Genomic DNA, 13,940 nt, shown 5'->3' on the forward strand with positions numbered 1-13,940 from the left:
CGAGAGCACGAGCTTTTAGACATTTCCGACTCAAGTTAGTACGGCAGTGTTTCGCCGTTTTGCTTTGTTTAAACAAACAACCTCGCGAAACCCATACTTACGAGACCAAGACCGTAGATTATACATTTTTCATACCTTTTTAAAGTCTGTCAGTCTCTGGACGGAGGAGTTCGATTTTATCCTAGGAGCATTAGTCCAGAGAAATATTCAACATGGATTGTATTCAGTACAAAAACGCACGGAAACTCCTATGAGTCGGCACCGGTTGCCCGAAGACAACAAATAACGTTTGATACACAATTTAAACGACCGCAAGGAGGCATGTGGCATAATGACAGATTACAGATCAGCCAAAGTTGACTCTGCACTGGAATAAACAGAAGGAAAGTTCGCTGTAGGCAGGACCTGGTCGACGAGATGAAAAGGGTCCTGGTTACAAAAAAGCACCCAAAAAAAAACGGGGTTCTGCAGAAACTCTGCTCACTTAAGGCCGAGCAGATGGACCGTATTGGTGGACACTATCCACTGAGCAGGGGGTAGGGGTTGATGAAAACACTGTAGAAGGCACCGACGACCAGTCACTTTTCTCTATAAAAGAGTTGGGAGAGGCGTTCATCTCTGTGGAAAACAAGAAGGCCCAGGACCCGATATTACCCCGGCAGAATTATGCAAACTAGTGCTCCAACATTGCCTGAAAAAGGGATTTTTTCTTCCCGATGAAAGGTAGCGAAGCTTGCGCCGACCAACAAAGGGAAAGGTGAGATACAAGTCTGCATACCGCCCATTTTGTCTGCTTGTCATGTAAGTAGTATGTGGGGCTCATTGTCGAACCGAGGCACATCGTTGCCGAGCTCGGCGTGTAGTGCTCCTCGCACCCTTGATGATGGATGACTGTTCAAGTTTTCAACCTTCCACTGCAACAAACCGAAGTGGTAATCCTGACAAAAAGAGAATCTGGATCCTTTGTCCGATGTCGATTGGCGAGCCGATAATCGAGTCAAAATCAAGCGTTAATTACTTTTGACTAATGCTCGATTCAAAGATGAGCTTTCTTAAGCAAATCAAAGAAGCAGCGGAGAAGGCTGCGGTTCGAGTTTCGGCCTTGAGTCGGCTAATAGCCAATATCAAGGGTGCTACGTCTAGCAAGCGACTTCTTCTGATGAGAACAGGGAATGCAAAGTGAAGTGGTTGCTCGTGAAGAACGGGAACGTACACTAAATGAGGGGCAACTGGACTTTGCTCCTCATGGCTGAATCGGAAGCATAGTGTGACTGACTATTTATTTACCCAGCTCTAAAGTGGGGATGGAGATTTTCAGCCCTGCACAAAGTTGAGTATCAAGTTTACCGGAGGTATATGTACCACAGTCTTGGGAATGCGTAGGCGTCGTTTCCATACCGAAAGCGGGCAAGTGCGGTTATGAGTCCACGAAAAACCTTTGATCAATAACCCTCACCTCTTTCATGTTGAAGACCTTAGAGCACGTCCTGCACATCCATTTAAAGACGATTATGGAGAAAAGGCGCTTGTCTAAGTCTCAGCACGACCATTTTATCCACCGAGACCGCTTCCCACGAAGTAAATGATACGATTGAGCGGCCACTGCAGTATAAACAGTATAGCCGCCTTCAGGGATACAAAAAGAGCATTCAACAATGTTAGTACCAACGCCATAAAAAAAGTCCTAACCAGGGGTATCTTACGCATTGGATAATATCCAGTAGGATAATCTAATCAGAAATGGGAAGTAGCCACTTGACCAAAGCAATTCCAAAGTGTTGAAACACTATGATACAATATTATTCACCAACGGGCCAAAGATGAGCTGTGGAGTTGGTGTGGAAGTTTTTTGGATATACATATTATAGTTTATTCGAGTCGTACGGTTTGATAGGATTCGCCCGTGTATTCCAAGCAGAAGTACTGGCAGTACCAGAAATTTGTCGATGACTGGGGCACGATCCGAGCCCTAAGCGTAACATAGCCATTTTAACCGGCAGCCAAGCGGCCATTAAAACCTTCTACTCAGCGACGACATCCTTCAGGCTGGTGGGGTAGTGCAGAAGCGCGTGGAACAGTCTGGGCGACACGCTCAAGGTCATTCTCCTCCATGTTCTTGGTCATAGGAACATTTAGGGGGAATGGGCAGGTTGACGGACGGCCAAGCGGGACTCTGCTCTCGACAATCGTTCGGTGGGCACAGTCTGCGCCGCGCTGGTGACTGTCAAGGGTGGAATTTACTCACACTATTAAGGAGCCGCGGATCTCAGATAGCGAAGGTTCATCACCTATGCCAAACCAAAGAGGTTTTGGCCTGCCTATAACAAAATCCGATCTTGTGCCAGATGCATACAAGATTACGGTAGTCTGCCAAACATGGGTCCTTGGTACATGGTCCAAGAGTTCAGTTCATACGCCCTTGTGGTTAACTACGTAAACGGCTGGACGTGTGGCTAGACGTTTTTTGATTTGTAATGGTATGTAACCGCACATTTTTGTAAGCACAATATCGCGCCAAAATTTCAAGCGCGGCTGTTGAATGAAGAACTGCGGCCCGATCTGCGGTTAGCCACTCTTTTTACGCGGTTGGGCAAGTGCCAGTAATTTCAAACCGAGTCACTTAACCCTGAAAAACAAATGGTGGTTTTTATACCATCATGGTAAAATTTGAATTTTCAACTATACCGCGAAAAGAAAAGAGGATAAGCGGCCCCCTTTTTAAACCCTTTGAAGAATTATAGTGATCTTCCCCCTTCAAAAAATCGTGGCACCTCAAAGTGGGACTATTTTCATGTCGAAATGGTTGAGTTTAACTTTGAACTCCGACTCCGCAAGGGTAATGGAGGTAATGAAGGAAGAAGCGGGAGATCCTTCTCAAACTCCGGTCGAAAACATCTATGTAAAGTGGGAGGAAGCGGTTCGATACCCGCGTATATTAATAATCCATAAAGTACAGGTAAAACAACCTGTTCTTTAACAGTTTTTTTTCACAGAGTGTTGGATTCCCGCGACGGTACGCATCGAACTACTAACTAAACACCTTTCCATCGTGACAGTGCTAGCGTCGAACCGTTTGTCACACTACTTCGGGTCAGCTTCCGACTCCAGCCGCTTTGCGAAGCCTTCAAATCAAGGAATTCCTTTTACCAATGGAATGGGAGAGGAGTTAGTTCATTGAACCCCGTGCTATCCGGCCCCATCATTGATCGAACTCGATCTTCTTTGCAACTAGAAGAAGCCGAAAGTAATGCGCAATACGTCTCCACCAGCATCTCATCGACAATGTTGTCTGGAGAGGGAACCCCTCTGTTTAAATAGAGCTACTGACGAATCCCATCCTACCTTGTACAAGAATAAAGATGTGATGGGCGTCGATGACAACTCCATTGCAAAACACACAATCAGCAGATCGTGCCTATACAGGTAAGACTCAACACCTCCATATCCACTTAAGAGCTGGGTAAGGAAATAGTCAGTCTCATCATGCTTCCGATTCAGCCTCGCACCTAAGTTGCCAATGAGCTGCGCAGTCCATCTGCTTTTAGTCTGGTTTTGCCAAGACACTTGCCACTCATCTAGTGTACGTGGCCGTTCTTCACGAGCAGCCACGTCCATTAGTTTTTCCCCATTGCGCTTGTATGATATATGACTTTACGCTCCTTAGCAAGAAGGCAACAAGGATCAATCCCGCAGTCACCATTATCACCGGTTCAGAGACGGTGCTGTAGGCAGATGCTAAACGCAAAGCTCCCTGTCTCTGTACTTGTACAAGACGCTAACGATATTTCTCCTTACCAAGAGGAAACTATTGTCTAGTGTGCCTAAGTGTGCCCGTCTTTGCATCTTACGGAATTAGATGCATTTCCGACGCCAAGCATCGAGCTCGATGGTTGTGTGCCTCCATTCCATGAACAGCATCCACGACTTGCATGCCAGCTTCTACTGTGGATCTCCCTGCTCCAAAGCCGAACTGCCAAGTCCTGTTCTCGCCACCATTTCGAGAATTCATTTCCCTCTGTAGTCTAAGTGAGGCATGTGCCATTCAAGTTTTCTTTGCGTTGAAGTCACCGCCGACCAGGACCCGCCCTCTTGTGCCAAAGATAGCGTCCTCCAGAGCATCAAGCCTATATCGAAATTCCGTCATCGTCTCCTTCGACGTGAGATAGATACTGAAAAACGTTACCTCCAAATACCGAATCCGAACAAAGGTGAGTGTCGTCCCGAATCTATTATAGATGGCAGCCGTACCGGATATGTCAGGCTGTCATGAAGCTGAATCCTTCTTTCGGTACTATCGGCTGATGATAACTAGATCAGCTTTGATCTTCACACCGAATGGCGCTAACAATTCGTGAGCGGTTGCACCCTGGTGCATATCTGTTTGTAGGGCGCGGATCATGTTCAGTTCTGCTCTGAAGGCTAGATGTCCCCCCGAGTCCACAGTGTGCGAAACGTTCTCATCAGACGCGCCACGATCCCTGCATAAAACGCAACTTTCCTTTTCGTTGAAGGTATTCGGTTTATGGCCTGCCTGACCGCATATTCTGCCATGCTGTTAGGTCCCCGGCAGGTTGCAGATGTGTGCCCCTAATCTAAACATCTGTAATATTTAATTGCGGTGGCCCGGTTTCGTATCCAACATATTGTCCAACCAATTCTGATTTTCCCATTGTTAAGGAGCTTCCTTGCATGCTTTGCAACTTCCACCACAGCGAGTTTTTGACATTGACATTGGTTACTTCCAAACATTTGCCTTTGATGGCCTCTTCTACTTCGTTCTTTTCTGTGGGGCAGTCAAGGTCTCGGATTTCCAGAGAGCACGTGGTTTGTAGGCTAGAAACCAAAGGTTTGTGTTACTTCACAGAACTAACCACCCTCCCACCAGCCTTCGTTCTCCGAATAGAAGATATTTCCGGTCCCCTATCTTCGGGCTTGATCCGATAACGGATCTTGCTGAGGACTTCCATAAAGGTTTTGCCTTCCGTCGGCTTAATAACCAAACATGCGGTCTAGTCCTCCTTCATCTCCACACCTTTTGTTTCGGTGCTCCATCCTTTGTGTCCGCCTTAATTTCAGAGAGAGGGTTTTCTAATGGTGCGGCGTGTTGTTGCATCTTCCCTCCCTCTTCGCCTTCTTCTTTTGTGGCTTGGAGAGTACCTGGGTCCTTCAGATGCTTCTTCTTCTATTTGTTTTTTCCCCAGTTCACTCTGCAACGTTCTGTCTGTGATTCGTTGGAGTTTGCGGTGTTCACAGCAGGGACGTTGTTGTCTCTGTTTTTCGTAAATCTTGTGTTACACTGCATGTCCGCCTGTAATACGAAATTCTGTCCAGCAGCTTCTGCAGCTCCATCTGGAGAGACGTCGCACACCGCAGGCGTTTCACAACTGCTGCACATTTCTTGATAAGCCTTTCCTCTTCGGCTTTTGCAAGAAAAGTCGACAGCGCTCCCACTCGGCACTGCGACGAGTGCGCTGCATGATATTTTCTGGGTTGCCGGATTCGTTGCAGGTCCGGGATCACTTTGCGAGCCTTCATCTCTGTTTGCGCATCTCGATATCTCGTCGGGTATTTCAGGTCTTGATGCGTTCTTAGCTGGGTGCTGGGGCGAGCGTTTTATTTTCATGCTGCGTACAACCGCAGGCAACTCATCCTTCATTCCTACTATCTCTTCATTTATATTTTCTTTATTCACCATTCAAGTTTTTACCAAGGCATCGTGTACAAGGAAGCACGCTGCAACCATCAGCAATGGGTATACCCTCGGGGACAAAGTCCCTACCCAGTTCCTTGAGGCCTAACCTACGCTTAGCTGATCCTGGAACTCACAAACGAATCAGCACTGGCTCGGGGTAACGCGGTCTACTAATATCGGTTCAATGCACCCGACATGACCAGAGTCCCGCAGGGGCTGGCTCCTGATGCACATCACAACTGCCACGTTGACAGCGCTAGGCTCACATCAACCCATTGACGTCGACAAGGAGTTGTCGACAGTTTGAGGACTCCCAGTGTGTCCCGGCGTGTATCGGTCTTCACCGGGAAACTTTCTTGAGGCTACTACCTGAAACATAGCTATTCTGCCAGCTCGGAGGTGAGAACTGTTTGCCCCCCTCTGGGACGCCACCTCCCATACCGTGGGTGACCTTTTAAATATCGCTGACCAACAAATACTGCCTTCAAATTATAATAATTTCCCTTATTAAAGATCAAATGAACCAGAAACCTATTTCTCTTAGTGTAATTAGCACGGTATTCTTCCATTACAAGATAATAAAACTTTGGAAGATCCTTTTTGATTTTCAGTATCAGATGCTAGGTTAGTCCTCTTCTTGTCAAAATTTGAAAAATTCGAAAGGGAGTCAAGGTTTCTCCTAAACATACTTAATACAAACATTCAAACAAAGGAAGTCAAGGGTACTGCCCCTTACATTTCGTCCAATTACCTAAAATTCCGATAGCTTGAATATCCTGACCAAGAGTACCGAATATGTAAGCCAAGAACAACATACAATCGGAGTATAATCAAAACAATTGAAGGACTCAGTCAACATGTCCATGTCCTGAATTATAGAGAATCAGTTTTCAGGATGAAATGAGTTGCAACTATGGGTGCTAGATTAAAAGTAATGGAGGACTCGTTTCAATGAGGCAAAGGATACCCGAGTCGCAGAGCAACAGTCAAGAGGGTGATGAGTAAGGGTTGGTTATTAAAAGAAACTTCAGAAACAACTCTACTCACAATATTCTGTTAATTCCATAAGCGATGGTAGTAAAAATGATTAAATTTCCAAAGAAAGGATGAAGGGCACTCGGTGATGCGAGGTGGATTTTTCAAACTTGTTACTTTTTCCTGGAAAATTGTATCCTGACGTCAGAGATCAAAAAATAGCCGAAACCTTACCAAAAACTTCCGCCTTTATGTTTCCTGTTGAATTGCCATCGTAGCACCTACGGGGTTGCTCGTACGCTGAACGAAACTGCTCCGCCATAACAGCATACGACTTGAAAGGATCCGGTTTAGGGCTTTTTTTAATGGTTTCCTTTTTAATTGGGATTTTGTTATTGTTTGACCTTTAACCTCGCGCAGACCTGATTATCGATCCCCTCGATTCGTCTTTATAATGAGTTTCTGCAAGTTATAAGTGTAATTGCGGCTATCGTTCGCATCAATTACGTTTTTATATAATTGGTTTCCAACTCAAGTGCGCTTATTGAAGGATAACGAAACCAGAGTTTTCATTTTCAATTCCGATTGTTTGTATGATGGAAACGATTCGTCCTTTACGTCAATTGGCGGAGCAGTTGTTGGATATTTAATTGCTAATTATGTCCCAGTACTGAATCCTTTGCCGGGGATTTCCATCGAAATATGGATCTGGGAATTGATGGGGTAGCATTTTCCCGAAGAATTGCTTCTCGATTGGATTTTCATTATTATTTCTCCTGTTTGGATTATTGTATTGATTTCCTCTGGGAGGAGTGTATCTGAACGTTTATTTTCGAATTTCCCCCATTTATCCGAGCATTCCCATGCTCGTGTAGGGCTACCCGCTGGTAGAGTTGAAGGCTGATGTGTCTGACTCCACGTATTACACATGCTTATATTTTTCCGGTGGGGATGGAGGTCATAGCGATGTTGCTTTTAAGGATAATGAACGTTTTGATACTGAAAGTGTTGGATTCATTCTGCTCACTCTTGCAGCTGACGACTTTCTGGTTGGTAAACGGCCATGAATGGTTTGTTTGCTCTGTTATACCATGAACAGATGAATCTCAGTCGGGTTCAGTTGGATCTTGTGCCGTTTTAAAAAGGAAGAACTCCCGTCGAGATTAAATCTGTAACAATCTTCTCAGTGTCCTTGGGTATTTTGAGTATCTCTCCCTTTTGTGACTTTATCTTTTTCTGTAAATGTCATCACTTTTGTGATTTCAGTTTGCTCCTTTTCGCTGGGATTAAATTTTCTTCCCTCATCATCCACACTTCCACGGCACAAAGCAACAGTTTACAAGAGGTTATGATATTTTAGGTTTTATTCTTCTTACATAACTTTTCTGGTCGAGATTATTTCAGATTGCGGGGTTCGTCTCGAATATCCAAAGAATATTCTAATTCGTGGAAAAACAATCGATGATAATTCGCCAAGATATATTTTTTGGAGACTTTGAAGACGTTTCATATCTGACAATTTTCCCAGGATCTTTTTGCCTTTTTCAATCAGATATTTCCAAGTGGGCTTGAAATCTTTTGGCATTCAGTACGTCCGCCCATATATTGAAGGTTTATATTTCAATTGCTTCTTGCGTCAAAACTCCATGTTTTCCACATGACCTCGAACGCTCTCCCGGGAAACCATTGGAACTTTTAGAGCCCCCACAGTGTCAGTGACTTTTCCATTTGGCTGATATCTGATCTGCCATCTATTCTAGACACACGTGGGTGATCCGGATTTATTCATTCCTGCTGTGGTTTTGGTATAAATAGAAGTCAGCCATTGTAAGGTGGGCCCCCTTTTACAGACCATCTATAAGAAGGGAGTCGAAGTTGCCTTATTCGGCGAGCCAAGGAGAATAGAATCGTCAGCGCAAAAATATCTGGCATTCACATATACAGCTGTTATGCCCCACCAAGTGCGACGATGGCGCAATAGGAGGAAAAGCTGGGTTTATTGGTTTCAGATGCAAGAAGTCGAAACGCCATAATCATAGCGATTTTAATGTCGAACTATTGCGCTAACATAAGCGTCGTTATTTTGCTCAAGGCTTTCAAAGAACCAATCTTGTTGCTGGGAGGTACTGAAAGTGCATCTACATTTTGATCAACAGGCTCGGGTTCAATACTCGATTCGACACCAAATGATTTGGTGTTTTAGTGAGCAGTATTCGCATAATGACCATCAGGCACTATTCTTGAAGATCGAAAATGCTCCATGCGGCGGTGCATGTTGCCACGAGTAGGGACCTGGAAACTAGAGTTGGCCGGCAAAAGCATTTGAAGCTGATGCCTTCATAGAGCTGTTATAAGGATGCCATTATCCCGATGGTATGGTTAAAGAATAGGTAGCACAAATAATGAGATGCATATCGTAAGCATAAATACGTCGCTCCCATGTTAAGATGATGAATTCTCTCCACTAAGCGACCAAACTGTTGATGGAACGAAGAAATCAAGAAACAGGAAGAATACGCGCACCTTCGAGGTAGAATCAAGCGGGCTCTACGTACTACCAAGCGGAAACTTGTGCGCAGGCAGACCTAAACCTCTCTAAAACAACGTGCTAGGTTGTTATGAAGGAGCTAAGCAAGTGGACATCTGGTCACATCTCCTTCCCTTCATAATGATTATGCTCTTCCCCCCGCATAGAAGGGACTGTAAAAAGGAGCGGTGGACATCTCCACCATACCTGCGGTAACTGACGTTGAACTTGCGGAGATTTACCAGAGAGTCAAGGATAATAAGGCAACCAGTTTGGATGCCAGTATAGCCCTTAAGCTCACTGTTATGGCTACCCTTCTATTCATCAGCGTATTTGAGGCGTACATAGTGGAAGGAGTTTTCTCCGTTCATCAAAACTGGCGTTGCTACCTAAGCCCAGTAAACAATTTGGAGAGCTATTCGTTTACCAGCCGATTTGCATTATACGTGCATTTTTTCAGTCTTCCCAAGTCGTCAAAAGCGTTTCAAAAGCGATCCTTTACTGCTTGCTTGCTCCGTCGGGCTATGTTATGGGTTGGAAAAGCCCTATTGAAAGAGATCGGTAGTCTCAGTTAAATGAACTGCAACGCCTTCAACATATTCGCTCACCATTTACCCCTTGGTGGGGTATAGCGTGTCAACCACACCTAACCGACATCGAAATGCCTGCACCCCCTTCTACTATTCTGCGGCAAGTGATCTCTGGGCTGAACTACTGTTCACGAAGTTTTGGATGGTCAATGCAGAAGGACCCAGTAGGGAAACCAGTCCGCTCGCTTTCGAAACGTTCCTTGGTTTTTTCCAGGATTATTGTAACTATTACTCTGCGACGGCAGGGATTATGAAGATGCCCTTTCAGTTGCCGCAATCAAGATGGTTGCTCTTCTTAACGATCATCTCCTTTTTATACTCTCCTGAAAAGGTTTCGGGTTTCCAGGGTTTTCTTGTAAGTAGAAGAAGCAGTTAGCCAGATCTTATGACGTCCCTTCCGGACGTTGTCGATGACCTATGTAGCAACCGGCGAAAGCGCATTTTTGATGGCAGAGTAATGCTCATTGATATTCCAAGGCGGATTACTCGGTATATCTACCATCCGATCACCAATACATCTCTCCCACTTTCGAGCGACCGCTAGATCATATAAAACGTCGATGTTGAACTTCGACGCCGGCAACACCTACCCAAAAGTAAGCGACCAGTGATCCCTTCGAGGACGATGCCAGTGCCCCTCTTATTACGCAAATCCAGGAGACAACTCTTAAATCTATTTCTGATTGCTTCAATGGCAGTGGAAGTTGAAGAAATCAACAAACGACCCGCCATTATCGTTACGGTGTTTCCCAATCAGGTATCCGAGTAAGGGATTGTAAAACCCCACCTTGGAATTCAGATAACCCATCAAGTTCAAAATGTCACCTTTAAGAAGTCCTTACTGAACTGCGTATAATTGTTCATAATAAGCGTATTTTTGCGCTATATCGGAAGGATCCGTTCGTCCTTAGCACAATTAAGGTCCTCCTTAACCTGGACCAGAATCTGCAAGTCAAAATGCTGTCAGAAACCGGTTCCCACATTAAGAGAGTCGTCAGTAACAATGCGACACTGAATTCGCGTCTGGTACCATTTGGCTTTGCAGAGCAAAGCACATTGTCAAGAGGAGGAAAAATACTCTCAAGAGTACCACCATCTTACTTCGCTTAGGCCCAGAATGCCTATCGTTCGAATTCTCGCTCGAGAAAGAGAAAACAAGCATTCTGACGACCCTTGCCACCGTTCTGGAAGTCAGCCAGTTATCCAAGTCGTTTTTGGCGTTTCGGTATCAATAGTTTCAAAATTTTCGGATTGCTAGCCCACAAATGTCTATTCCTTGTCGCCTTTTACGACAAGCAGGAAAGGCTATTCTTAAACCCCAACTCACTGGGCAACATTAAGGTACTGCTTACTATATGAGACCGATCTGGTAGATGTTTGTCAAAAGTCGAGTACAATTTACGGCGACAATGTTGTAACCGAACGTGTGTGCCAAACGTCATGGACGTAGTATTGAAACTGGCTCATGCGCTACGTTCTCCAATACATGGTGCGCCATGGTGAAATCGGACGTTAAAAATGCGTCCAATTAAGCTACTTGGGAATGGATAAAAATCTCATTGGCTAATTCGGGTATCTATAGTTCGTTGACTAAAGTAATCGAAAAGTACCTCTCGGGCACTTTGGTACGATTCAAATGAGGGACCCGCTGTGAGCTATGCACTGTCACGACAGGAGTACCATAGAGCGGAGTGTTGGCTCCTCATCTGTGGAACGTAATTACCAGCGGATCTTAGTCCTTTCAGTACAGAAGAAGTTTAAGATAATTGGTTTGGAGGATGATTTGGCTGTGGCTGTTGTTATGAAACAACGGATGAAATACGATTAGTATTTGGGTTGTTGGGCACATAATCTCTTCAAAGTTGGTTATCAACTTCCTGGGGATGCTGATTCACGTGAACATTAATTTTATGGGACACCTGAATTATGCCACGGATGATGCCCAATATTGGATGCGAGTTACTGAAAAATGGCAACAAAAATGCCCTAAATATTACCTTAGTAGGTGATGTGATCGTCATGGACGATACAAAACGTTACACTGTGATATTGTGATGTTTAGATCGCGCACAGTGATGGCAATATGATATTACACTTTAAGGTGATATCACTTTTGTGATATTACATATATCACATATCCATTTTCAGGTGGTAGTAACAGTGGGATGATTAGCGGAGTGATCGCTGGACACACATCGATTCCCAGTATTGAGCAGTGCATTCATCGACGACTCGGGGAAATTAACTATCCCTGATTTAATTACTGACCAGACATGGTTGTTACAGGAGGTATCTGCAACGATTTAGGTTGAATGGATGACTACCACCTTTGTCCTGAATGCGGTTCCATACCTGACAATTCTGGGCATATTATATTCTACGTTTTCTACTTTTGCAGAGAAAAGGAACTTCAAAGGCTTTTTGAAGCTTCGGAGACCTACGCTTAACAAAACCGTGTTGCTCTCTCTTCACAAGCTAGGACAATGTTTCTCATCGAAGGTCTTGTTGAAAATAACGGAGAGGGGAAGGAAAATGGAGTGAATGATTTTAAGCAAAAAGAGTTTAGGAAGACCGTCGTGACCAGGGCCGACATTGTCGTTAATATTGCCAATGAGGTATTTCACAAGGAGGAAGATACGGAGGGAACTCTTGTGCGACACGAAAAGAGAGGACGGGGAGCACAAACTAAGCAAAAATAGTGGCAGAGATAAGGTAGGACCCAGAGAAATTAAATAAAGAAGGAAAGAGATGAGTGGCAGAGAAAGCTCACTTATAATTTAGAAATTGGCTAGAAACGGCTGAGCAGGTCGTCGAAATCACTAACGGTGCGGTGATTCGTCGTCTAGCTGAAACGATGACCAGAGACATGGCTCCGCCTGCTGTATTTGTTTCGCCACAATCTGTGCCGTCCACTTCAGCAGGTTCAGGAGATTCGTTGAACGCTTCCCGCAATACGCGCATGCGATTTTGCAGCAAGACGCAGACCAGTACCGCTTTATTACTTGCAGTCACACGATTGCCGCTGATACCAAGGAGCGTATTATACATACTTGAGGTCATCGTGGAAAGTGATCACCAAGAGTTGATGCACGTTCCTTCACCGTCCGACCGAAGTTTCCCCTGAGGTTCGGGCCAAATTCCACTGAGCATGAATTGAATTCTCAGAATTAGTTCCTTTGAACAGACCAGGTTCTATGCACCTCCAGCAGCTCCGAGAGTTCTATTTCAAATCAATGATGATATTGCATGTGGACTGTGTGCTGATATATCGCTTCTCCAACTACCATCACTTGTGCATTGTGGTGCAGTTATGGCTGTCAGATTGCATGGTCAAAAGATTCGCTTCGCATTATTGGGTTGAGTGATCGAAAGATCCACCATACAAAATTCGTCTGAAATATTCGCGTGACTCATTGCATTTTACGCAGGACATTGTTAAACTGACTGAAAAAAAAAGTGCAGAGCGTTAACCGGAATCATGCTAACCCCAGTGGGACATCCGTGGTTGGAATTCTGGACACACTAAAGCAGAAAATTTTCTGTTGTATGCAGTGGATTGCGAAGGTATGGTGAAAGTCACTGACGTGTTCAGAATGCAACGCCCGCGAGGAATTAGCGGAACTTTTTGAGATCAGTCAATGAATCCCAACAGAGCATCCAGACAGTGCAGGTTTTGACAACGGAAGCAAAAGAATATAAAGGTGGACTTTGGAGGTTACCCGCCCTGTATGCTGAGTGGATTACCGCTGAAGGCACCTGCCACGGCACTATGCCGGGTATGAATTTGGCGGAAGAAGAGGAAACAGCTCGAAGACTTGGAGGGGGGGTTCTGGTCTGGATCAGACCGTTGGTCAGCATAGATCAAGTCATTAGTTAGTCGGACAAATTTCTACTATTTCTTACTGCGGGAATTACCTACCTTATGCCTAGGAAGGACACGGTACAGGAGCCTGCAATCACTATAATGGTTATTTGCTTACCAACCCTCTACAAGTTCATGTGGAAAGTCAATGCACATCTCGAGACGAACTAAATTCTCTCCTAGGAGTAGAAGGGCTGCCGAATTGGATCAGCGGGTTGCAAAGCGCAATTTATTATCGACTTCGTACTGGTTGAACAGGAAACTAGAGGCTAAACAAATGTCTTTATTTGCTAT

The 13,940-nt window shown here is 44.8% G+C and overlaps 1 protein-coding gene across 1 annotated transcript in view; it reads right to left on the reverse strand.

Moving 5' to 3' along the window:
* LOC119654921 overlaps positions 1 to 13,940 on the reverse strand; it is an 89,875-nt gene that overhangs the window by 27,748 nt on the left and 48,187 nt on the right. The gene's annotated exons all lie outside the window — the stretch shown is intronic.

This window comes from Hermetia illucens, chromosome 4, assembly GCF_905115235.1.
Source record: "Hermetia illucens chromosome 4, iHerIll2.2.curated.20191125, whole genome shotgun sequence".
Lineage (NCBI taxonomy): Eukaryota > Metazoa > Arthropoda > Insecta > Diptera > Stratiomyidae > Hermetia > Hermetia illucens.